This window comes from Panicum hallii, chromosome 9 (genome assembly GCF_002211085.1).
Source record: "Panicum hallii strain FIL2 chromosome 9, PHallii_v3.1, whole genome shotgun sequence".
In the NCBI taxonomy this organism is placed as follows: Eukaryota; Viridiplantae; Streptophyta; class Magnoliopsida; order Poales; family Poaceae; genus Panicum; species Panicum hallii.
The window spans coordinates 57,974,144-57,985,237 of NC_038050.1; the positions used below are offsets into that span (position 1 = coordinate 57,974,144).

At 39.3% G+C, this 11,094-nt stretch overlaps 1 long non-coding RNA gene across 1 annotated transcript; it reads left to right on the forward strand.

Annotated features, from left to right (window-relative positions):
- The first annotated feature begins 3,481 nt into the window (after positions 1 to 3,481).
- LOC112877399 lies at positions 3,482 to 5,759 on the forward strand. The gene is made up of 3 exons (XR_003225474.1): positions 3,482 to 4,681; positions 4,795 to 4,911; positions 5,108 to 5,759. It is a non-coding gene; the product is annotated as an uncharacterized LOC112877399 (long non-coding RNA).
- The last annotated feature ends 5,335 nt before the right edge of the window (positions 5,760 to 11,094 follow it).

Consider the following 11,094-nt stretch of genomic DNA (forward strand, 5'->3'; position numbering starts at 1 on the left):
AACTGCTTCAAGTACCACCTCTGCCACCACACCGTCGCAGCCCCTAACTACTTCGCATGATGCCGACGAAGTGTGGACAAAAGAAAGCACAAGGACCCGGTATGTGCCCATGTTCGCAAGGAGTTGAATCCTCCTGTTTTATCTCAGGTTGCAGGTTACCTTTCTAGGTAGCCCTTTTGTAGTTGGTTAAGTAGAAGCTGGGAGCCCTTGCTGCTTCTTTTGGGTGACATGTAACTCGCTGTTAGTTGGTGAAGTTTAACTCGTGCTGACTCTCATAGATGCTATAATTTCGTTACTCAATTACTAATGAAATTGGGGCATAGCCTAGGTTGTTAGTCCTGTGTACCGCCCTCCAATAGTTAGGGCTATGGTTTGTTTATGTTCTTTTTGAGGGTGGTTATTTTTCGCAAAACCACCCACTGGACATGTTTGTTAAAAGAGCTCGCTACAATTGTAGAGTTATCCTCTGCTATGGTTCTGTAGTTCTAGGCTACGTGCATACAATTGTAACTCGCTGTTTGTTTTATCTCATCCTAGAACCGCTGCATCCGTATGAAGAGTTGCGCCTCAAACAATGCATGGCAAACAGTGCAAGGCTACGGCAACTTGGTCTTCCTGATTTCATCCCCAATGGTTTGAGAATAGCTGCCAATTCTAAAGACAATAACAAGACAAATGAGAGAAATAGAGAAGATGCTGACTATGATCCTTTGCACGATGATACCGATGAACAAGATTTGTGTGATGATGACATTGCTAAGGTGATGATTCTTGCATCTTGTTAGGGCTTGTATTGGTATCTTTTTGGTAATGCAATATAATTATCTGGAAACTGTATTGAAAATCCGTGCTTCCATTTATACTAGGGCTCTAAGGGGAAGACCAGCAAGAAAACTAAGAAACAAACCTCAGATGCACCACCTATGGGAGTCAAGTTTCGCTCTCGTAAGAGGGTTTATGCAGCACTTACTACAGGTCCATGGTCAAACAGAAGCATTTCCCAGCCTGGTCCAAGTCTTGCACCAAGTGACATCCATGTGCCACCTCCATCACACCCTGCTATCAGCCAAGCTGTTGGACCTGCTGATCAAGGCTAGTTCTACTACCATGTTTCTCATTCTATGAACATTGATGTCCGGATGGATGCACTCTTAATTCCTGCTATTTTGTAGATGATGGACCCGATGCCATGCTGCAAGCTAATGGTCACAACAACTTTGCCAACACAGGTGATCGTTTCTTACTATCATTCAAATAACTTTGGTTGCATGATGAATGTTTACTTACTGCCTCCCATTTATAGATGGTTTTGACTTGCATGATGGAGCTGATGTCGGCGCGCAACCTGTTGGTGTCAACCAGATGACCAATGAAGGTGTTTGTTTGTTCATTTATTTGCCATATGGGATATTGCATTAGTACTTTGGTTGCTGTATGCTAATTGCATTTTCAATGACTATTTACAACCAGGAGGAGAGGTGCCATGGAACCGAGGAACTAATATGGGACATGGCCTCAACAGGCTTAACCGATCTCATCGGGCCAAGCTGCCAATTGTCATACCGGAAGGGCAAATCAGGCCCCTGGTACCTCTTATTGCTGCAAAGTATGCAACTGAAATCAACATTGCAGTCAGGAACCATATGCCTGTGCTCACGCACTGGAAGGAGTACAAGGGACGTGCTGAGATTGAGGAATTTTTGGGAATACTTCGTGTAAGTACATTCTCCAAGGCCTTTCCCCTATTTAGATGCAATAATCCCTATTATTTGGTCAAGTGTAGTATGTGTAACTCTGGTAGTATTTTTTTAGTTTTATAATCTACAAGCACCCCTCATTAAAAATGTCTTGATTTGCTCCTTGCATGGTAGTTTCCTACAGGATCTGGTCACAAATGTCTTGAAAGCTATTCATTTTATCACATATTATATTTCTTATATGTTCTTCCATCTGAATAGGCAAAGTTCAACATTGACACAAATGATGCTGTGGTTAAGAATGGTTGCCTTGAAATGATGAGGAATGCAGTTCGCAACCAGCGACATAGGCTCAAGAAAGAATTTTTTGATACTTTTCCATTGCATTTGGTTCCAAAGACTTCTCCTGTGAAATCAACAAGTGATAAGGAATGGCTTGACCTTGTGGAAATGTGGAAGACTCCCAAAAAAATGGTATTTCTCCATATAACCCAACACTTCTCATGAACATGATACTTTGGCTACTTGTCTAACATGTATTCCGTATATGATGTAGATGATTTGTCAAAAGAACAAAGACAACCGAGGGAATGTTTTGTTACATCAAACAACTGGCTCCTGTAGCTACGCGGTATTTGTTGAAAATTTGGTAAGTTAGCCACGTCGATGTGCCTTTCATTTCTTATCCCGATGTCTTCTATATAGATATCCATTTGCTGGTACTAAGTAGATATCCATTTTGTTCAAGTGAACTTGTTGTTCTGTCATATTTAGCAAATAATGTTTCTGGTTCCATAAGTTGCCAAGATCAGTTTGTATAACGCCCACTATGTTGTACGGTCGTGTGGGTTGGTTATAAACTGCTGGAGTTATCTCGGGTTTCCTCTCATGTGTGTCAGTATCTGCAATATGACAATTTTATTCATTAATTATGCTTGGGGGTAGATTTTGGAGATTGCTACTTCAGTAAAATGGCTGCCATAGTACTTGTTTATGATTTATTTGTTCGAGTTCATGTCTTATATGCATTTTATGAATACTGCCACTAGGTTACTGTGCCTGGTAGCAACCGTGAACCATTGTGATAGTTTGTGTGACATTAAAATTGCTGTAAATAGTTTCTATCTAGTTTACATAGCAATCTGAAAATGTCCAATGTTTATGGTGTTTCTTAAATTTTTTCCTACTATCAAGTGTTGCGACCGATTAAGTAATCTTAATCCATATAAATATTTCCTTTAGGAGGATGAGAACGAGGATGAGAATACAGAACGTAATGCGTTTAATTTGTTCAAAATGTGCCACTTCAGCAAGAAAAAGGATGGCTACACACCTGCTGTCCAATCAGCTATTGTAAGTCTGCTCTCTAATGGTGCTTTTTTTAGTTGGATATTTTAGACTGCCCCATGATCCTAAACAATGTTTGCTGCTTGCTTGCTAGACTCAAATGGAAACCCAACTGGCTGCACAACCAACACAAGGTGAACAACCCAAGTCTGCGGTTCAGGTTGTAGCTAATGTGCTTGAGCGCAACAACAAGAAGAGTGCCTTCCTTCAGAATGTTGGGATGCAGACTAAGCAACCAAGGATGAGTGCACAACTAGAAGCGGAGAAGAGGGAGAATGCTGAGCTTCGGTTGATTGTCAGCAACCAGCGCGAACAAATGGAAGGCTTGTCAAAGCAAGTGCAGGAAACTGACACTACACGACGGTTGATTATCAGCAACTAATGGTCTGTCGCTATAATGGCTTTTAGCAACCTACCATCTGTCGCTAAAAGCCTTTAGCGACCCACCTGGACGGTCGCTGCAGCCGGGGTCGCTAAAAGTTTTAGCGACCCACCTCTGTATTAGCGACAGACTGTGAGTTGCTATTGAGAACTATATAGCGACCCACTGTGGGATTGTATAGAGTACATTAGCAACCAACTAAAGGTCAGTGATTCCTGACACCAGCATATAAGTAATAGTATTAATTATCGCTATTGACAATAATTATTAGTATTAATAGGAATTATTAGTATCAATGTTGACCATCACAAATACAATATCACTTGATTATATTGAGTACTAAATGGTCCATTCCATCACAAATTGTCATAAGTCATGAGCTAAACAATAACTAGATTAGCTTACAATATCAATCGTCATAAGCTGTGCATTAGCTAAACAGTAGCTAGATTTAGTTACAAAAGAGCTGTTTGCATTCTTGCAAATATATCATTGCATTCATCATGCACAGTATCATTCACAAAACAACTAGCTAGCTAGCAGCTTGCACATATATTTCTTGCCGCTCACAAAAAGGAAGCTCCTGCCATGAGTTGCGAGCTTCCAGCTGAACCTGCCCTGTGATTGACTTGATCATGTCCCAACATGCCCTGTGAAGTAATTACAAGACTCCAAGTTACCACATGGCTAGAAAAATAACCAGAAATATATGCACTTTGTTACACTATCATCAATACTAAATATTATGCACTGTCAGGATAAATATTCTGCAAAATCACTTCAATCTAGGATAGAAAGAGCCCCAGAAAATAATATGCACTGGCAGTATTTGGCAGAAATGAGTCACAAGTTTGAAGAGGGAGGACAAGAAAATACTATACATTGGCAGTTTCCATATACTAGCTAATTAATCAACTTGGATTGTGAGAATGACTTATTCTTTGATCATATAACATGAAGAGTTAATAGCACCAGTTTTACAGAAATGAGGTCCACAAAACCAATGGAACCATATCTGACCACATGTTCAGCTACCATTTTTTGCAATGTACTTCCTAGTTACTACTAAATTACAGAAGGAAAAAAAATCTCAGATATTGTATCAGGTTTTAACCAAAACCAAATGATGACAATCACGAAAAAAATAACTCCAAGTATATGTGCTTTCTGTCCTCATTCTTGCCAAAAAAATAACGTGCAGATCACAATCACGAATGGGAGAAGCATGCACTACAACCAGAAAAAATAACAGCAAGTATATGTGCTCCCATTCATTCTTCTGTCCTCATTCTTGCCAAAAAAAATAACAACCCAATCTATCACCAACAGCAAGTATATGTGCTTTCTAATTATTTGTCAAACGTGTAGATCACAATCATGAAAGGGAGAAGCATGCACTACAACCAAAGACACCACCAGAAACACCACCAGCAAGTATATGTGCTTTCTACCTAATCTGAACTAGATCAACCTGCAGAAGAACAAGTATGCACTACAACTCTATCCTTGATTCAACTCAAACTAAATGGCTGGAGTAAAAAATACCTGGAGTAGCTGGCTTTGATGCCTTCTTTGTTATCTTCAGCTGTCATAAGATAAAGTATAAAACGATGGTCAGCCATATGAAATTGAGGTTAATAAAATGGTTCAAGTTTAGCTAATTACTTTCTTGTATGGCCAGGCAATCGGCATCATGCTAGCATCAGCCAAAGTCTCCATACCATCATATGGACGAGGAAGAATTGTATCCCTTTTCAACACACAAGTCACAATGACCTCACAATATTGCCTACCAATGGGCTGACCTCCAAGTTTGATGCTTGGTTTAGTTCCAATAATTATTCCTTTAGCCACAGCTTGATCAGATCTCAACAAGGCATACAAAATGACTTCCTTTCCAACCTAATACAAATGAGTGAGAATGGAATTCAAAGTACTGCAGGGTAATAAAATGGCAAGTTGAAAATATAAGATAAAAGTATTACTAGAGCATCATGGTCAGAGCGGGGAGCATCAGCAGGCTGTGATGTTGCTGTCGCAATGTGTCCTGCAGGCCGTGATGTTGCTGTCGCGATGTGTCCTGCAGGCCGTGATGTTGCTGTCGCGATGTGTCCTGCAGGCCGTGATGTTGCTGTCGCAATGTGTCCTGCAGGCCGTGATGTTCCTGTTGCAATGTCACCTGCAGGTTGTGATGATTTTGCCCCTTGGATCTGATCCAAGAAATTCTGGTCATCCTCAGCATCCAAGTAGTCATCTCCAGAAGTACGGTCTTCCTCGCCTTGATTGTCCTCATCATCCTTTGTATTCTACATAGAAAGTCTCAATAATGGATGAGATAAATTACTAGATAAAAATTGATTTGTGCATAAATAAAGAAGTGCTATACCAGATTCTGTCACATATTAGAACCATGTTGCGACCTAGGCTCTTCACTTGCACGGTCTTGTACTGCCCTTTGCTCAAGTTGGTCCTGCAGCTCACGCACCCGCTGTTCTAGAGCAGCTTTCTCACTTTCAGCCCTTTCACGGGCAAATATCTCCATTTGAAGTCTTGTTGGTGCATAACATTTCAGCCCCGGAGTGCCAACATCTTGAGGAGTTGGACCTAGACCCAAACCTCGGACATATCCTTTTGGCTCTTTCAACCCACAAATAACAGCAAATGCATCCCCTTGCTGAATTGTTCGCTCCGTTAACTCAGGATATATCTCAATTATGTCTTTAAGGGTTTTCTAAAAAAGTGTATCATCAGCTCATATGTCATATTATCACTAAATGCATATTATACAATCATTTATAAAAAAGGCCTTACAATTGTTACATCTGCTTGGGGTAAAGGAACTCCATTTTTCCTTGTATGAGTTTTGATAAATATTTCATCTCTTCGTGGAGAGCGTCCTAGTTGTACAGCCTGCAACAATTCCATGTTAAAATAAAGCTTTAAGTATTATCAGATTGAGTACACTCTAGCTATAATTATTATACTACAACAGATTGTTCCATGTTAAAATAAAGCTTGAAGTACTATCGGATTGAGTAAATGCTACAATAATTATATATTACAACAGATTGAGTGTTACCAGATCATGCTCTGAACATGCAAAGCTCACACTACCACATGTATGGGGCATCTCCACATTTTGTCGGTTTGCTTTACCAATTTTGGAGCGATCCTAACACACAAATAGAATATTATGCATTAATATAGAGATTTGCTTGCATATTTTACAAAAGAATACAACATATTATATGGTTCTTACCTCAAATTCAGAAGACATCCAATATGCATAAAGATATTTCCAATCCTCTGGATTGACCCTTTTGTCAGGACATTCTGGAATTTCTTCTATATTTATTTCTGGATTGAAGTACCGTTTCTTTAAATCTGACCTGAAATTTTTCCATTTTTTCCCTGCAGTACGCATAACCCAATTAAAGCCAGCACCGTCGATATCAAAATATTCCTTCACAGCATCCCACAACTTCATCTTATCAGCCTTTTTAACAAGCCTCCAATCAGAAGTTCCAATTGAGATTTCCTTTCTAACTAGACACCCAATAGCTCTTGCAAATTTCTTAGAACTTTGACCAACAGGCTGACCATGTGCATTGAGTAATATTTTAATTTTAGGCTCATCTGGTTTCCTTGAGAAAACATTCTCCAGCTTAGTTATGCCTCTTCCAACCCTTTCCTTTTCAGTAGCATTGCTTTGCTCATCATTCTGAATATCTTCAACTATAGAATATAGCACCATAGTGAAAACACATATTAGTGAGCTGAGAATATCTCCAACTATAAAATGTAGTTTCATATCAATATATAGTATAATAATTCAGTACCATTGTCACTTAAAAAACCTCCAACTGGTTGCAAATCAGCAAGCACTGGATCATCTTCAGGCTGGGCAACCTTTTTTTGTGGTCTTGGGCGCAAGGTCCGAGGTGTTGTTGTTGGAATACTTGTGCCACGCTTTTCCTATTATAAAATGACATGTGCATGTGAAAGAAATACTACCACTATTATCCATGTTAAGTAGATTGTATAATAAATAAATTTACAACGCACCTTGCAAATTCTCTTAGCCCGATCTTGTTGTGCCATAGAGTTGACTAGTTCAGGGATGTTAAGCTCTGCCATCCTCCTCTTGTTTCTTTCAATGTTTTCTAGCTTTAGCTGCTCATACTCATTACTTGAGGCCGCTTTATCATTTCCTCTTGCGCTTGACATCTTGTTTCCTAAAAAAAGTTGACAATAAGCTCAGCTATATGTACTTAAATAGTAATAGAAACATAAGGGAATGCAGCTTCTACAGTTCAAGGAACCAGCAAGAGAAGGGGCATTAACAAACTTACTTTCTAGATTTTTTCCCTTGTTTTATTCCAGACACGATAATACCATCTATGTCTGTTCTAGCACAAGGAACACATCGAGGAAACTCATTTACAGCAACATCACAATTTACATCAGGCACTGTCGCAACTATGTCATTACCATCATCAAGGATGTCATTATCAGCATCACCACTTCCATACAAATCTCTAGATTTTGGTTGAATAACACAAACCCATTCATCATCAATTGGATCAGCAACATAGTAAACTTGAGTAGCTTGTGATGCTAAGATGAATGGCTCATCCGATATCTTATCACCAGTATAGAATAAATGCTTGAAATTAACACTAGTAATCCCGAATTCATCTGTTTTGACCCACTTATTGTCTACACGGTTATCAACCCAATCACACTTGAAAAGCACAATATTTCCTTTGTGATGATAGTTTAGTTCAAGAATTTCTTTTATGATGCCATAATAGATGTGTTTCCCTAATATTTGATTGTCATTATTGCCTCTTTCAAAGCATGTTGACTCCGCAACTAGAGCTATACCGCTACTTTGAACTGGCCTATTCTCATCATGGGACTGCGTATGGAAGCTAAAACCATTTATTGTGTAGCTGTTATATTGTTGTGCAATCATCAATGGCCCCTTAGCTAAAATTTGGATCTCTTCCGAGGCAGCCTCGCCCATTTCCTCAACCTGTGGTTATTAAAACTAATGTTAAAGGACAAGAAAATTTGATATCATGATCTACATTACACCTATGTTTGACACTTACATGCAACCTAAACCAATCATGGAAGGTTTCATGATGAAGCCGTTTGATCTCACGTTTATTTCGAACACCCTTTGAGGACAGATAAGTAGCATGCTTGCTGAAAATGCAAGAAAAAAAATTATAAGCATAAAAGACAAATCAGCAAACAACACAACATGAGTTCAAATTCTTACTTTAAGTATGGTTCTATATCAGCATAGTTGAAAAGCACATATCTATGTGCTTGAAGCCATGTCTTGTGATCCAAATTCACAAAACACTTTCCAGCCAGTCCTTGACCCATTTTATAAAAGAATGGAGTTGTCTTGGAAATTTCTGTGGACAGCACACCATGATTTCTAATTCTGTTGCTAAAGCCACTCTCATCTTGTAAATACCGAGAGCAAAATGTAAGAGCATCTTCGAACATAGCACCCTCCATGATTGATCCCTCCGGGTGACTTTTTGTGCGAACATAGCCCTTGCATTTCTTAAGAAACCTTTCTACAGGCCACATGCTGCGAAAATGAATTGGACCAGCCATTCTTGCTTGGGCAGCCAGATGTACCATCAAATGTACATTGATAGTAAAAAAAGATGGAGGGAATATAGTCTCTAGAAGGCTCAAGATCTCAGCTATTTCAGACTCTAACCTTTGCATGTCATTTATTCGAATTACAGGGGAGTACAATTTCCTGAAGAAGTTACTTAAACGAATCAAAACAGCACTAACATCTTTAGGGAGTACTCTCCTCACAGCAAGTGGTAACAAGTCTTGTAGAAGAATGTGGCTACCATGACTATTAAGACCAATTATCTTTTTTTCATTAACAAGAACATTATGCCGTATATCAGCTGCATAGCCATGAGGAAATTTGACCCCTTTTAACACTTTACAAAATATTTTCTTCTCAGCAGGGCTCATTGAGTAAGGTGCAGGAGGTAAATAAAACTGGTTATCTTCTAGTTCAACTGGGTGAAGATCCCTTCTAATATCTAAAGCTTGAAGATCCAAACGAGCATTCAAATTATCCTTGGATTTTCCAGCTATGTCCAGTAACGTATTAATTATGTTGTCACACACATTTTTCTCTATATGCATAGCATCAAAATTATATCGAAGCATCAAGTCCTTCCAATATGGAAGGATGAACCAAATAGGTCTCCTTTTCAAAAAGACTAATGCTTCCCCTTCCTTACGTCTTTGATTCTTTGCTGGCTTACGGGATGGGTCCTTGCCATAAACCGTTTTCAGATTTTTCGTGTATTCCAAAATTTCCTCTCCCGAAAGCGGAGCAGGTGCTGGCCTGACCTCAATGCCACCATCAAATAAATCCACATCAAACCTATATGGGTGGTCCGGGTGCAAAAACCTACGGTGTGCCATGTAACAGGACTTGCCACCATTTCCAAGTCGAACAGAACATACTAAAGAGTGACAATCTGGACATGCTGCTTCACCGGATACAACAAAACCAGAGACGCTTCCAAGACCAGGTAAATCAGTGATAGTCCAAAGAATTGCAGCACGTAATTGAAAATATTCACCCTTCGAAGCATCATAAGTTCTAACTCCGTTAACAAACATATCTAGCAGATCATCAACAAGTGGTTCAAAATAAACATCCATATCACTAGCAGCAGAAGACCGACCAGGAATCAACACAGACAAGATGAAATTTGAATCCTTCATGCACATTGAAGGTGGAAAATTCAATGGAATCAAAATACCAGGCCAAATACTGTAATTAACATTCATAGTCCTATGTGGGTTGAAACCATCAGTAGCAAATGCTAGGCGGATATTACGACTATCAGCAGCAAATTCTGGATGCTTTTTATCAAAATCCTGCCACAAAGGTGAATCGGCAGGATGCCTAAGTAAACCATCTTTCATTCGACTTTCGTCATGCCACCTTGTGAGACTTGAGGTTCTAGAGGACACAAACAATCGCTGAAGTCTTTTTTTGATGGGGAAATAACGAACAACTTTCCTAGGAACCTTGTACTTACGTTTCCCATCTAGGCTTCTCTTTTCTGATTTCCAACGAGATAACTTACATTTTGGACAAGAATTAAAGTTTTCATGCTCTTTCCAAAAGAGAATACAATTATTTTCACATGCATGGATACTAGTATACCCAACTCCAACAGATTTTACCAATTTCTTAGCTTCATGGTAGTTCTTGGGAAGTGCTGAACTTTTAGGTAGTGCATCAGCAAGAAGATCTAGCAGCAAATCAAAACTCCTATCGGTCCAACCCCCAATAAGTTTGATGTGAAGCAATCGAATCAGAAAACGTAACTTGGAGTAATTGTTGCAACCAGGGTACAATTCCTGACTATTATCCGCTAATAGCTTTTGAATACCAGCAAGATCATTAATAGGCAGCTCACAAGACCCATCATCTAGCAAATCCCCTTTATCATCTAAACCACAAGCTAAGTCCCTGATCAACTCAGATATATCATCATCATCGCTAGGCTGTTCAAAAAACTCAGGACGATCATTGTTACCATGGTTCATAGAAGAACTAGCTTCACCATGTAAAGTCCATGTTTTATACCCTTT